We start from the raw sequence: 16,907 nt of genomic DNA, 5'->3' as shown, positions 1-16,907 counted from the left end.
GATGATGTTGTGGATTTCTACCTCGGCATCCGAAACTCAGAGTTTTATCTTGGCTAGCGAATAATTGTCACATATCATTTTTTCTGGTGATTGTGGAATACCACTCACATGCGCACGCGCGCACGCATATGCACACACACACACACACAGATACATATACATACAGTATCAAACATCAGATGAAATGGATGTGTGTGTGAGAGAGGGAGAGAGAGAGAAAGAGCGAGTGAAGGGGTGTGATATCATTTATACGTACGTAGATTTATAAATAAGCATATATCTTTTTTGTACGTATGTGTGTGTGTGAGAGAGAGAGAGAGAGGGAGAATGATAGAGAGTGAGTGCCACTTAGACATCACTCTCTTTCTGTTTCTCTCACACACACGTATACGTACATACAAAAAAGATGTACGTATATGTATTTATGTATGTACGTATACATGACAACACACTCCTTCATTCAAACACACTCTCCCCCCACACACACATACACATACACAGATGTATACAAACGTACATACAAAAACATACGCGTGCGTGTGTGACTCTCTACAAATGCATAGAGCTAAATACGGCGCGCAAAAAGTAAATAATTAAAAGAAAAAACGGAAATTAACGAAGTTTGTGAGTTCAAGCGAAAGAATGCCCATATTTCTTGAACGCCCCATGCTGAATTGCAAAATTTTAATGTGATATTCGTGTAATAACGAAATCAAACCTGGAGTTTGTGTGCGTATGAGAGAGAGGGAGAGAGAGTGGGGGAGAGAACATTGTAAATAATGAATGAGATAAACGCGAAATGAAAACATCGTATAAATAAAAGCACGTTAAGAACTATCTTGTAGCTAATATCTAAATTTGTGAACTTAGTAAATAGTGCTTTTAGTAATTTATCTTAGTTGTTTACAAATAGCGAATTGAAACTTGAAATGAAAACATTAAAATAGAGAATAAGAGACTTCGCCGCTTTTACATCAATACTAGAAGTTGACATTGAGAAATATTATTTATTTTAAGGAAAAGAATAACCGTATTATCCATGCATACCAAGTATGGAAGCAATTCGTGCAGCCGTTTTCACATGAAAGGCGAACACACACACACATACACACACGTCTCCTTTATATATATATATATATATATTATATATATATATATATAATATATATATATATATATATATATATATATATGTGTGTGTGTGTGTGTGTGTATGTGTGTATTATATGTATTATGAAACGTATATATATATATGTGTATATATATATATATATATATATATATATATACACACATATCACGTGATAACGTGACCGACTAGGCTATCAGATGTTGCTATATATATAAATGTATCAAATTAACTACACAGCCGAATGAGCTACTTATGGTACTTAAACATCATATCTATAGGATATCCTATGTATCTTAAAGCAATCTTTCAGGCTTTGCTTATGCGTAATATATACATATTTGCATGTATATATATATTCATGTGTGTGTGTATGTGTGTTTGCGTTTAAATGTGTATGTATGTATGTATGTATGTGTGTGTGTATGTATGTATGTATGTATGTATGTATGTATGTATGTATGTATGTATGTATGTATGTATGTATGCATGCATGTATGTATGTATATGTGTTTGCATATATGATGAAAATAAATTCTGACTGTGTAAGATCACTTCCTAAACTCAGACCATGCGAATGTTCCGAGAGTCCAAGAAGTTCCTGTGCATGAATTTGCCTTCAGTGGATAAATTGCTGCACATTATTGAGTCCACTTCCCAACGCAATCATCTACAGCACGAGCTACAGCACCAGTTTAACAACAGAGGTGGAAACATCAGAGAACCGACTGCTCTGAAGGTTTCTTTTTTTATATATGCGTTTACTTTCGCCTAGAAGGAAGCTCAAACGAGATCTAGGGGTACTCCTCAGTGATTCATATATTTGTTAACCCATAACTGGGTCCTTACTACTCCGGGTAAGAACAGACTGGGAACAATAATCTCGGAAGTCCCATGCCTGGACTTCACTACCGGATGCAGTTTAAGTCATACCTATGGCAAACATACATATATTTATGTATACATTCATACATATATACATACAGGAACAATAATCAAAATGTTTATATTATTTGTTCCTACAAACGTTTAATCATAGCTGTTATTAGTAATCTCTGCAATGGATGTTTCAAGAGCAATCTGATGCTGAACCATAACAATAAATGTGAAACAAGGTCGAAAAAAGAGTACTCAAATACCAGTGGTAGAGTAATATACTTTATTTAAAAGCAGCAGAAAATTCAACAAAACCTGTTACTCTGAGTTTCACGTTCCCGTTCGTCGGACAGATTGTAGCAAAAACTGTCCGACGAACGGGAACGTGAAACTCAGAGTAACAGGTTTTGTTGAATTTTCTGCTGCTTTTAAATAAAGTATATATATATATATATATATATATATATATATATATATATATATATATATATATACACACACACTTATACATATATAAATACACACACAAAGAAAATGTATATTAAGCAAGAAGTAGAAATAAGCGAAATACTGCTATTTATCATCTATTTAAGTGGGTTCATACCATTCCTTTATACCATTCCTGATTAATTTCAGGAATTATTAAAAGATTATATTTTGTAATCGATGATGAGTCTCCATTTTACTGGACATAAAACTCGTGAATATAACTTTGCATATTTAATCTCAACCGCGTGATTGATTTTTCTTATAATAAATAAAACTTTCACTTTTCGACCAGAAATATACTCATTTGCAGTAAATGCAGCCTTTTTTTCACTCTTTAAGACCCCTTAAAGCATAACATACCCATATGTAGCGTCACGTGCAAGTAAACATCGTAGATGTTTTACGCTGCAGGCCTATTGCTTATAGGACCATTTCTCAAACATTTAAGCAATCGTACTTAGTGTAATGACTCAGTACTTCCTAGTGGGTGAATGTAATGATAATGCTGTTGATGACAACAATGATTTTAATGATGAAGGTCATTATGATGTTTGTGATGGTAGAAACAGTAATTATGTCAAAATTCGGAACAAATACTTATTTTACCGTCAATTGTTGTTATATTATTTAACATACGACCACACAAATATGAATACCACTTGCTTTCACGCTCCAACGTTGAGTTGAGAGAGAAACCTACATCAAAAGCATGGTATATGCAACAAGGTTATACTCGATGTAGAGTGAAGGCTATGATTTTGGAGTGCTACATTTAAAAGATGTAATCATGCCGAATCCTGTCGAACCAATCTCCGAATGAGTTTAAGACGCATATGCTTTAAATACGGTATTTATTTTCACAACCGATCTTAATCTCTCTCTCTACTCTTTACTCTTTTACTTGTTTCAGTCGTTTGACTGTGGCCATGCTGGAACACCGCATTTAGTCGAGCACATCAACCCCAGGACTTATTCTTTGTAAGCCTACTACTTATTCTATCGGTTTCTTTGGCCGAACCGCTAAGTTACGGGGACGTAAACATAACGGCATCGGTTGTCAAGCGATGCTGGGGTCAAACTGACACACAAGCATATACGCACACACATACAAACACACACATATATATAAACATATATACGGGCTTCTTTCAGTTTCCGTCTACCAAATCCACTCACAAGGCTTTGGTCGGCCCGAGGCTATAGTAGAAGACAATTGCCCAAGGTGCCACGCAGTGGGACTGAACCCGGAACCATGTGGTTCGTAAGCAAACTACTTACCACACTGCCACTCCTGCGCCTGTTGCTGTTTTCTGCTTTTTTTTTTTAGTTGTTTAAAAACTTGTGGATATATATTTATTCTTTGCTTTTTCATATGATGTATCAATACATTCTCTGAACATTAAGAAAGTTCTGTAAATTCTACTAACATTTTAGCTATATCCCAATTCTGTCGTTCCTGCTAGTCCTACATTTTAGCCTCGGAGGTAATATCACAGAAAGGATTCACATATGTTTCTCGAACATAGGACTGTAACTCTACGAATTTTCTCTCGAACATTCGGTAACAAAACACTACTATGTCTGTGTACATGTGAATGTGCGTTTTTACGTGTTTCGTCCGAACGGATGACAATTTTCCGCTTAGCTACTTACACATATGCTAACGGTAAGATTATCTCCGTTAACACCAAAAGCTATTTTCATTGAAAATTGAAAATTGGAGTGGTTGTAATATAATGCTTTATAGGTGAGGGCATATATGTATGCAATGCTTACAAATTTTGGCAAAAGGCCAGGAATTTCGGGTGAGTCGGGCTCGTAAAAATAGCAATTGGTATAAAATTGCATCAATGACTTGAACAAGTAGTTTCACATGAATAGGAATAAATTAAAAATAAAATTAGCGTGCAGAAATGGAATAGTCCAGATGGATAATAAAAAAATAAATTAAAGAAAAGACTATTGTCTATAAAGTATACAATGTACAGAAAAAAGATTTGAACACCTGGAGAAAAGCACCTTCGAAAAGTATCTTGGTGCGATTATGAAAGATATCTAACCAGAGGCGGTAAATTTGCCACAATAGAAGCAAGGTTCGAGTCAACGGAGCGTGCAAGGTAGTACTCGACTCGGACTTGCAAAGTGGAAATATTTTATAATTACCTTTATATCTGGGACTTAGGACGTTCCGGATAAAAATCAAAAATGTCCCCCTCCCCAGCAGTGGAGGTAGGCTGGATTGTAGCCACACTTCTATACAAGAAGAAGGACAAGATACAATTGATCGAAATTGCAAGAGACGGGCTTACAATTCCAGTCTGTTATATATTTTGAGTATTGTTATCACTAGCGATATCAAGATATGACTTTGTATTTTGTATTTTATGTGTAGATGTATATATATATAGATGTACATGTAATATGTAAACATATATATACACATATATATACACATATATACATGCACTAGCACTATGACCCGGCAACGACGGGTCATAATGCTAGTATGTATATATATATATATATATATATATATATATATATATGCGTGTTCTTATGATACGTTGCATAACACCAATCTATAATATGTGGCATAACACCAAAACAAAATTTCAATCAACATAGCGTTCCTTCCCAACGGCGGTTAGTTTGAGTTTTACACATTTGCAGATGTGCGTGCGCGCCATCCACACGTTGGTTCACTCATATACTCATATATATACATATGAATATATATATATATGTGTGTGTGTGTGTGTATGTGTGTGTGTGCGTGTGTCTGTGTCTGTGTGTAAATGTATATTTACATATATGTATATATATATATTTATATATATATATATATTGTTGTATTTAGGAATGGTAATTTTGCCAGTTTAGCCAATAAAAACACACGCACTATATATTTAAACGTATATATATATATGAGAGCTTCGAAAGTCCCGTCCGTGTTTTTTGTGTCGTCTTCTAAATGTTTCACGTTCTTGTCCCAGTTTGTGTTTTTTTACTTTTACATATATACATGGCGGCTACGTACCCACTTTTTGACCCTATACTTTAATAAAAAGTAAAAAAACCGCCACTACAATTGTTTCATGTCTTGAGTTTAGTACGTATGTATATGTATATGTGAGGGGGTATACGTATATGTTGTGTGTGTGTGTTTTACGTATGTGTATTTGTGTGTGAATGTATATATGGAGATTGCTATATAGGTATAATTGTGTATGGTAAAGGGAGTTTTATCATTATATGTATATATGGGTTTCATTTATCATGATGGTTTATTAATGATTTGGAGTAAATTCTGTATATTTACGTTGATTATATATTATTCCATTCATAATTTTTAAACAAAGCGTTCGATCACCACGTGCAAAGAATTTTTTATTTTTCTTTTGAGTGTTTATGTATGTGTGAATGTGTTGTTGTGTGTGATTGTTTGCGTAATTTATTTATCTGTATAGATGTGGGTGTGAATATATTGGTGTATATATCGAGTTCTGTATGTTTGTATATGTATGTGTGAGCGGGTATATGTATATTGTTTATGAATGTGGGTTGTATGTGTGTGTGAGGGAGTATGAATAAGTATTGTGTTGAAGTATTTGGCTATTTTATTTATTTATCGTTGCCTAGACGTTTTTATGTGTATGTATAGGGATATATATATAGGTGTGTGAATTAGTGTATGTATTTAGATATGGTTATATATACTTAGTTATATGTGTATGCGTATGTGTGTATATATAGTTTATTTTTATTTTGTTTTATATTTAATTGTTGATAGGGTTTATTTTAGATTATATATTGATTATTATGGATTATATATAGGTTATATATAGATTATATATTTATTTTTTTTCATTGATACTTTAATTATTTTAAAATTATTTTTTATACTTATATTTTAAAATATTGATATTTTAGATCGGAAATCCACCTGAAGATTGTCATTCAAGACATGAAACAATTGTAGTGGCGGTTTTTTTACTTTTTTTACTTTTTATTAAAATTTTATGTATTGATTAAGTCTTTCCTTGTTTGTTTTGCAAAATAGTGGTTTTGTCTCTAATTAATATTATATAATATTTTACTATAAAATTGGATTTAATCCTAAATCTGATTGTGTCCCTGTAAATTTGGATTTATTCCCTAATATTTATTATTTTTTAATATTGATAATTTTGTATATTGAGTGTAATACCTCAATTTCGTAGATTATGGAATTTACAGGTAAGATAGAACCGCTATTTTGGGATTCATCTGTGAAAGATATTCCTATTCCTTCTAGAAAGGAATTTGTTTTGAAACTTATTAATAATGTTAAAGATTTTATTTCTAGAATTAAATGGAAAGCTTTTTACTATAATTTTTATTTATTTAATGATAATGATAGTAGGAATGATAATTTTACCTCTAAATTTAAATCTATAAAGGAACCTCCATTTAATAAAGAATTACAATTACTAGAAGATAGTATATGGAAGGTGGTAAAAAATATTGAATTCCATAAATACCCAAATAGAAATAATGAATATTTAAGGAACTTAGCAATTAAAATTAAAGATATGAGAAATATAGATGGTATTATAGTACAATCTGATAAAACTAGGAATCTATATAAATTAGATGTTAAATTATATGATAAACTATTAGGGAAAGAAATAATTAAAAAATATAAAATTGTTCCCGATGATATTCTTTATAATATTAATAAGGTTTCTAAATTAGTAATGTTAAAATATGAGTTGGATAATAAAACTGAACCTTATGTACCTTTGCACCCCAAAATTACTCTTAAAGACCATAAAGATAATTTTTATTCAGACCCTAAAGTTAGATTAATTTGCCCATGTAAATCTGACCTAGGTAAATTAAGTAAATTTATTTTAGATAAATATATCAATAAGTTAAATAAACTTAATTATTTAAAATTATGGTCTAGTAATAACAATACATTGAAATGGTTTAATAATATTAAAGATAAAAATCGTTATAAATTTATTCAAATAGATATAGATAATTATTATTCTTCTATTAATGAAATTGTGTTTATTAAACACAATTTCATTAATAGAAGAATAATAATTATCTATATCTATTTGAATAAATTTATAACGATTTATTAAAGCGCTTATTTTCGCAATGAATAAAGTGGGTATGTCACTTGAAGAAGTTAATGTAATTAAAATGGCTAGGAAATCGCTCATTAAATATAAAAATAAATTATGGGCTAGGAATGATACCAGAGATTGTTTTAATATACCTATGGGAGCACCAGATTCTGCACAAGCTACTGATTTAGTAGGTATTTTTCTTTTATCTGAACTCCAATTAGAAAATCTTAAAATAGAGGGTGGCTTATATAGAGACGATCTTCTACTAGTTACAAAGAATTGTACTAATAGGAATCTAGAAGGATATAAGAAAAAACTATATAGTTTCTTTTTAAAAGATATGGTTTAAGTATTACTATATAATAGAAAATTATAATGTTAATTATTTAGATGTTATTTTAATCTAATTACAGGTAAAACACAACCATATCATAAACTTAATGAGAACCTTAGATATATAAATGTTAATAGTAATCACCCATTTTCTATTAAAAAGTCGTTGATTAATAATATAAGTAAACGTATTTCATTACTCTCTTATGATATAGAGATTTTTAATAAACATGCTAATTATTATAATGAGGCCCTTAGAGGGGCAGGTTATAATAGGAATATTAAATTTTATAATATTAGTGATAAAGATTTAAATGATAATTTTCGAGATACTTATAATAATAATTATAATTTTGTTAGTATTAGTGGTAAAAATAATAGATATTATAAAAATAATAATAAAAATGATAAAAATAAAAATAAGAATACAAATAATAATAATAATAATACAAATAAGAATTATAAAAATAAAAATAAATTTAATAATAATTATAATAATAATATTGATAAAATTAATAATATTAATAATTCCTTAAATGCTGTACATTGATATAATTCTGATAATACTTTTAATAAGATAAAGAATTATAGATATATTTATAATAATGACAATAATAATAAGGTTAATAAGAATAAAATTTGGTTAATAGTTCCTTATGGAGATCAAGTAAAAACGAATATTATCAAAGAGATTTTAGATGTTATAGAACTATTTATTAGAGATAATCGTAAATATAGAAACATTTTCTCTAGTAATAATTTTGGAGTAGGTTATTCCACCACTAATAATGTAGGTAACATTATTTCTTCATTTAATAAATTTAAACTGAATAATTTTTATAAAAAGAAATTATTTGATAATAATAATAATAATGATAAGACTTATATTAATTGTACTTGTAGAGATAAATCTAAATGTATATTTAATAATAATTGTGATATTAACGATGTAGTGTATAAATGTATAGTTACATTACATGATAATAACTTTAAGAATAATAATTACCCAAAAGCGGTTTATATAGGGTCTACTTCCTCAAAAATAAAATTAAGAATCGCACAACATATGAATTCTTTTAAAAATAAAAACTTAATCAGCTCAACTGGACTTAGTAAGTACATTTGGAGACTTAAATCACAAAATATTAATTATAGTTTAATTTGGGAAATAATTTGTAAAACTAATTCATATACTATAGGAGCGAATTGTCGTTATTTATGCTCTAATGAGTTTAAAGAAATTTTATTTTATAAGTATGATAATTTACTTAATACAGATGAAGAACGCAAAATAAAATGCAGACATAGGTTACTTTACCTATATAATAAGTTTCATGATAAATAACAATAATAGGTCCCTATTAAAGGTTACTTTAGTTTAATATTAAATTTAGTTTAGAGTATTATATATATTTAGTTATGTAGTCTAGGCTTTAATTATAGTTAGTCTTTAATTGATATTTCTTTGTTTTAATTAGTTCATTTTTAATGTATATTAATATATAACAGTTTATGGTACGTTAAAACTTTAATAATTTGTATTAGATTTATTTTATTTTCTTTACTTATTTATTTATTTTATTTTATTATGTATTTTTATTATGTATATGTTATATGTATATTTGAGGATATATTATTATGGATGATTGGGTGTATTTAGTGGTGTATATATTGAGTTTTGTATGTATGTGTGAATGTTTACGATCCCTTTGTATTTTATTTGGTATGTTGAACATGGCAGTTTTTATTTGGGTATTGTCTGTTATAATACACGTTTCTATAGATATTTGGGAGATTGTCCGTGAATATGTAGGTATGGGTGTGTATGCATGTGTGCGTGTGTACAAGTGCAAGTGTAGATGTGGGAGTGTATGAGTGCTATGTAATTGAGTGGGATTATTTATGCACTTGTATACATGAATGTTTTGAATGTGCGTGTGTTTGCACCCGTCTGCGTGTACACACTCATATATAAATATAAATATATTAATATTTATTTACTTTTTTGAAAGACTGTTTCTTATATATATGTGTATGTGATGTTATGTGTGAATGTATATATATATATATTTTATATATATATATATATATATATGTTTATGTTTGTATATGTATTTATTTAATAATTTATTGAGTGTGAGAATGAATATATTGGTGTATATATCGAGGTTTGTACGTATGTATATGTTTGTGAGAGTGTGTATATGGTTATGTTTGTGGGTGGGTGTTTATATGTGTGTGTATTTGTGTGTATTGTGTTTTGGTAAGGGGTTTTATCTTTATATTTGTATGTATGGATTTCATTTATCATGATTATTTTATTTAGAATTTTTAGTATTTTAGTCCCCATGCATTATAGCTTGGTTTGTTGTTCATGGTAGTTTTTTTTATTGGGTATTGTCTTGTAGCCATTTATACGTATATTTGGATGTCTAGGAGAGTGTCCGTGAATATGTATGTTGCATGGGTGTGTGTGCATGTGTGCGCGTGTATAAGTGCATGTGTAGATGTGGGAGTGCATGGTGCTATGTAAAAGTGTGTGCTTGTGTATGCACTTGTATACATGCATGATTGATGTGCGTGAGATGGCACCTATTTTTAAGGATGTATATGTTTATTTATCTGTATGGGTGTGGGAGTGAATTTTTGGTGTATATATCGAGGTTTATACGTATGTATAGGTATGTGTGAGTGAGGTTGGTATTTGTATATGTCGTGGGTGTGTGGTTTACATGTGTGTATTTGTGTGTGAATGTATAGGTTAGGGGGATTGCTATATAGGTATGTTATAGTGTTTAGTAAAGGGAGGTTTTATCATTATATGTATTTATGAGTTTTAGTTTATCATGGTAGTTTTATTAATGAATTTGTAGTAATTTATGTCTTATTAAGATGTTTGTTATTTTATTACATTATTCCATTCATAATTTTTAAGTAATGTTCGTTTACCACGCGCATAGAATTTTTAATTCCATTTATTCCATTCATAATTTTAAATGACGTTCGTTTACAGAGCGCGAAGTCTTTTTATACATATGTTAGGTTCCTATGGTAACGTAATTTTGTTTGACGTTTTAACGGCTAGAGTTTAATTTCACTTCATAAATTGAGACTGATTTGAAAGTATGTATATTTTTTCTCCTTATGTTAATCTTGTTACTTATGATATTCTGGTTACTTATGAAGTATTTTATATATCGTATTATGTGTAGTAATGTTGTTTTTCTTTTGAGTGTTTATGTATGTGTGAATGTGTGTGTGTGTGCGTATTTTAGTTGTGTAATTTATTTATCTGTATGAGTGTGGGTGTGAACATATTGTTGTATATATCGAGTTTAGTACGTATGTATATGTATATGTGAGGGGGTATACGTATATGTTGTGTGTGTGTGTTTTACGTATGTGTATTTGTGTGTGAATGTATATATGGAGATTGCTATATAGGTATAATTGTGTATGGTAAAGGGAGTTTTATCATTATATATATATATGGGTTTCATTTATCATGATGGTTTATTAATGATTTGGAGTAAATTCTGTATATTTACGTTGATTATATATTATTCCATTCATAATTTTTAAACAAAACTTTCGATCACCACGTGCAAAGAATTGTTTATTTTTCTTTTGAGTGTTTATGTATGTGTGAATGTGTGTGTGTGTGATTGTTTGCGTAATATATTTATCTGTATAGATGTGGGTGTGAATATATTGGTGTATATATCGAGTTCTGTATGTTTGTATATGTATGTGTGAGCGGGTATATGTATATTGTTTATGAATGTGGGTTGTATGTGTGTGTGAGGGAGTATGAATAAGTATTGTGTTGAAGTATTTGGCTATTTTATTTATTTATCGTTGCCTAGACGTTTTTATGTGTATGTATAGGGATATATGTATAGGTGTGTGAATTAGTGTATGTATTTAGATATGGTTATATATACTTAGTTATATGTGTATGCGTATGTGTGTATATATAGTTTATTTTTATTTTGTTTTATATTTAATTGTTGATAGGGTTTATTTTAGATTATATATTGATTATTATGGATTATATATAGGTTATATATAGATTATATATTTATATTTTTTCATCGATACTTTAATTATTTTAAAATTATTTTTTATACTTATATGTTAAAATATTGATATTTTAGATCGGAAATCCACCTGAAGATTGTCATTCAAGACATGAAACAATTGTAGTGGCGGTTTTTTTACTTTTTTTACTTTTTATTAAAATTTTATGTATTGATTAAGTCTTTCCTTGTTTGTTTTGCAAAATAGTGGTTTTGTCTCTAATTAATATTATATAATATTTTACTATAAAATTGGATTTAATCCTAAATCTGATTTTTTCCCTGTAAATTTGGATTTATTCCCTACTATTTATTATATATATATATATATATATATATATATATATATATATTAAAATGTGTTCATAATTCTACATTACTCTCTTGTATTATCGACTTCAGTTATTCAAATTACACGTTTGTTTTGCAACATAACAATCCTTTCTTTTCTGAAAGACATTGACGAAGGAATACAAGTTAAATATCTTCAATCGGTGATTAAAATGTCACCTTTTTTTCGTCACATATGCTTTTGGCTTAAGACTCGTAACAAAATGCAAAAGAATAGAATGACGTTAGATGCTACATTATTTTTGTAGTTTACAAAAGACAGAATTCTTTCTTTCACACTGATTTTATATTCTCTTATTAAAGGAGAAAATGGTAAATATTCGACTTTGCATAACAACATTAGCGATACAGAAAGGAAATCAGTATTGCTTGCAAATTACGTGATTCACCACATTTTGAGAAAAATATAAAAGTATAATAGGCACGATGATAATGGATAAGCAAAGCGGAGGAGAATAGATGAAAAGAAAGAAAATGAGATTGAAACTAGAAACGCCAAAAAGAGGTTTATGTATAGACAAGAAGTCTTAAATGAGTGAGAAGTAACCCTTAACTATTGTTTGAATTTTGATACATTTTGGAAATATCAGATGTAAGAGGTGCAATGGAATGGACGTTCGATAAGAAAAAGAGGGAGAGACGAAAATCGAGAAATGTGTGTGTGTGTGAAAGAGAGAGAGAGAGAGAGAGAGAGAGAGAGAGAGAGAGAAAGTGATTTACCAAGAATCTTTAAAATTATATATAAATATGTATTTATATATGAAATTTAGGAATGTAGAGAGGGCTAAGGCAAACAAATGATGTGAATAAAAGGTATGAATTTAAACAAATAAATCACGGGGCAGTATTTTTTTAACACAGATGTACACTATAAAAAAATATAAAACTTTCTATTAATTTAAATTTCCTTCTTCGCCGAATAGAGAATCTAAAACCGTATCGGCAGTTGCTAGCGAGTTTTAAAGAAAAGGGAAGGGAATTTCAAGAATTTTCTTTAAATGCTATTTTACAATAAAATTTTAATTACTTAAGGGAAATTCTAATTTCTATCTTCAAGGAGAACAACTCAGAGTATGTCGCGGTCTTCCTGGAAGACCAGTAATCTTAATAGAATTTCTCAAGTCTGCAAGGATATGGTCACTATAGTGTTTTTAGAATACAAGCGTACATTTGAAAATTTTTCGAAGTAAAATAAACTCAATAAATAACAAAATATAATAAACTGTAAGAATAAGAACTTTAACGTAAAAAAACAAAAAAAATCAATTTTATGAAATGTTTCGTTTCGAGCCACCTTGCAATGCTTCAAAGTATTTAAATGATTTTGAAATCGCATGAATGAAATTATAGAATACATTTTACAATAAATGTTACAATAATAAACTCTGTGGGCCAGGTGCGATTGTGTCTACTATTGAAGACAGAAAATGTCTCTTTGACGGTGCTTACACAACTCATTGAGATTTAGTCGACGTGGAGCTATAGTACATGATACTTGTCCAAGTGATTGCACAGTAGGATTGAGCCGAAAACCACATAACTGTGAAACCACACAGCCATGCCTGCTAAACATGCTAGTAGGCAATGGTTTTAAACATCTCAAACATTTGCCCTTCCCGTAGTCACTTATTTTTCATTGTCTGTATCTCTTCAACATATGCCGATGTATCCAGATTGTGATATGTCTCCAGGTAAATGATATCATTATACCCAAGTCTTGTTTCGTGACATAACCTTTGAATTCTGCTTCCGTGCGTTTATAGCATTAGTGTTTCTTTTTCTCTTGTAGTCACAGAGATTAGAACCATCGTATTAATAGTTTCAATTTTAGCGTTACAGAAGAAAAGAAACAAGCTTCTCTCCAAACATACGGTTTCAATCATGCGGCTGTACATTATCAGATATAACTATACAACTTTAACATGGCTTGGTTATTTTTCGTATGATTTCAAACCAATATAATCTTTGCATGGTTGAATGTGGTGATTTGAAAATATGTTTGAGTTTAACTATCATTATCATTGTGGTCGAGAAAGCAAGGGATACATTTCAGAACATGTTGCTTTCTTATGATTCAACAGTAGAAGTAAAGCTTTCGTCATTGATAGTTGGCATTGTAGCAATCAGCTTCCTAAGTCCACAGAAACCATTAAGTGGCATTGCAAAAATGAGATTGATTCACAAGTAATTCTATTTGAATATTATACCAAATTTCACAATAGTGTTTTATAGAATCATTTCATTTTATAAATAATTTTGATGCAAAAATGAGGAATTAGTAGTTCGAGTAATTCACAATCATGAGTTATTCCAGCAAATATATCATATCTTCAATAAATGGATATATACGTCGTATGATGCCCATATATTTCCAAAGAATATGAAGATAAATAAATAAAATGCAGTAGTTCCATGTCTGAATCGAAATCAGTCGTCAATTTTCTTCTCTACTTAAAAAAAATATGAGAAATGGTAGGAAGAAATGCATCATCGACTACGCTTTTCACGGTCTAGTGAGAGGTCCAGTAATTTTGAGATCAAATTGCTTGCAACATAGAACGCTCCGCTAAATCCATATATATTGGCAGGGTGGAAAATCGACCTGCTAAAATTAGCACCCGTATCTCTCACAAATCGGTTCCCTACTTTCAAAAGAAAGAATACACAACTGATATACAAACTGTTTAGATTATAACTGAAATAAAATCAGCGTAGTGTCACAATTGGAATGCTTTTGATGATAAGTTTAATCAATGACATCCGATATGTGTTTCAACATAGCATTAAGGATAACAACACAAGCGATAGAGCACAGTCTTAGAGATAAGTAAAATATATGCATTTAGGCTAGCGTAGATGTTTTTGTTAAATTCTCTCTCAGCCACGAGCAAAATAGTCGTGTGACCAAAAGTATTTAAGCAGTGACCATATCATTTTCGTTTTGTTTTTCGGATAGAATATGTTTAAAACCAATTTACTTAGTGTACGCTTCATATTAGACAGTATAGAGTGATATGAGATATATTAGGCTGTTATTTCTAGCTACCACAAAGATGCTTGATCGATCATTTTTAGAGCAAAGTTTACATATTACAGGATATAACAATTGCTTTACATAGGTGAAAGTATTTCAAAAGAAATATTATACCAGATACATTGTATATTCTATTTTATGTTAGAAACACTGTATATTGTAAGGAACAGTGTCTGTTGACACAATCTAAGCGAAAAGACAATTCAAATGAAATATTTAAAAGAATATATATATCACATATAATAAATAGATAAACAGCTTAGGAGACACCAGTAAAACAAAAATTAAAATTAACATGTAAATAACTAAAAGAAATATATAGTTACGTTACTTTATAGATAGCTATACAGATAGCGATATAAGTTGAAAAACATATAACTACTGTGCAAAATATCTATAGAAATATGAAGGAAAAAAATTATGTAGGCAGATCGATATATCGATAAATAGAGGCAGGTAACGATATAGTTAAATATATGGACGCAGTTAGAAACAAAATCTATATGAAGATCAGCAAAAGGAATAAATAAATATGTCGATAGATGAATGTTTCTAGTGATAAAGAAGATAAAGACAAATAAACGAAGATAGAAAAGTATTATTTATTTACAAATAGATATAGAAGGTAGATATGAAAACAATTTCTTAATGGCTAAAGAAAATATTTAAATAAAACGGAAACGTTGTATTGAAATCGCAAAGCAAACGACGGAATATGTTGGAATATATATACACATACATGAATACATAGATACATACCTACATACATACATACATACATACATACATACATACATACATACATACATGCATATATGCATGTATGTATTTTTATATGTGTACATATATGTACGTATACCTAAAAATATATATCTATGAACATGTATATATGTGTGTGTATGCACATACGTACACACACACACAGATACATACGCATATACATACATATCTATGTGTGTGTATGTGCGTGCGTGTATGTATGTATGTATATATATATATATAAACAATATTTGTAAGCATTTACATTATTCCACTTCTAATTTTTACATTCGTTCTTAACCTTTTATCAGTTTATGTACAGCATCAGACGTGTATATACACGCACAAATACACTTTTCTTACAGTGATGCAAATACATACATATGATAGAAACTAGTTACACGTCAGTGTATTCAATGAAGTGAACTGATATTGTATTACAGAATATGATTGGGATGAGTCGAAAAATATTTAGATAAAGTTTATCTTCTTTGACGCTTACTCTGAATTTCGCGTTACCTCTTTTAATACGCATGGTTCAAATCAAAATTCAAGAATTCAGTGCACAGATCAGTGTGGGATGTAAAGTTTATTTACACACATAATCACATTCATGAATATAGACATACATATATGGCGCTCCGATTTCAAATCCTGCAAGGTCAACTTTATCACCGCCAATCGTGGATTTGCGGACTGCGTAATGATCTGAACTGATGCCTTGCAGAATTTGTTCT

At 29.7% G+C, this 16,907-nt stretch overlaps 1 protein-coding gene across 2 annotated transcripts in view; it reads right to left on the bottom strand.

Moving 5' to 3' along the window:
* Positions 1 to 16,907, bottom strand: part of LOC115209347 (G-protein coupled receptor GRL101) — an 804,611-nt gene that overhangs the window by 211,103 nt on the left and 576,601 nt on the right. The window lies entirely within an intron of this gene.

The sequence above is a fragment of the Octopus sinensis genome, linkage group LG3 (assembly GCF_006345805.1).
Source record: "Octopus sinensis linkage group LG3, ASM634580v1, whole genome shotgun sequence".
NCBI classification, from domain to species: domain Eukaryota; kingdom Metazoa; phylum Mollusca; class Cephalopoda; order Octopoda; family Octopodidae; genus Octopus; species Octopus sinensis.
The sequence above is the reverse complement of the archived record's forward strand: the minus strand, read 5'-3'. Positions and strand labels throughout refer to the sequence as shown.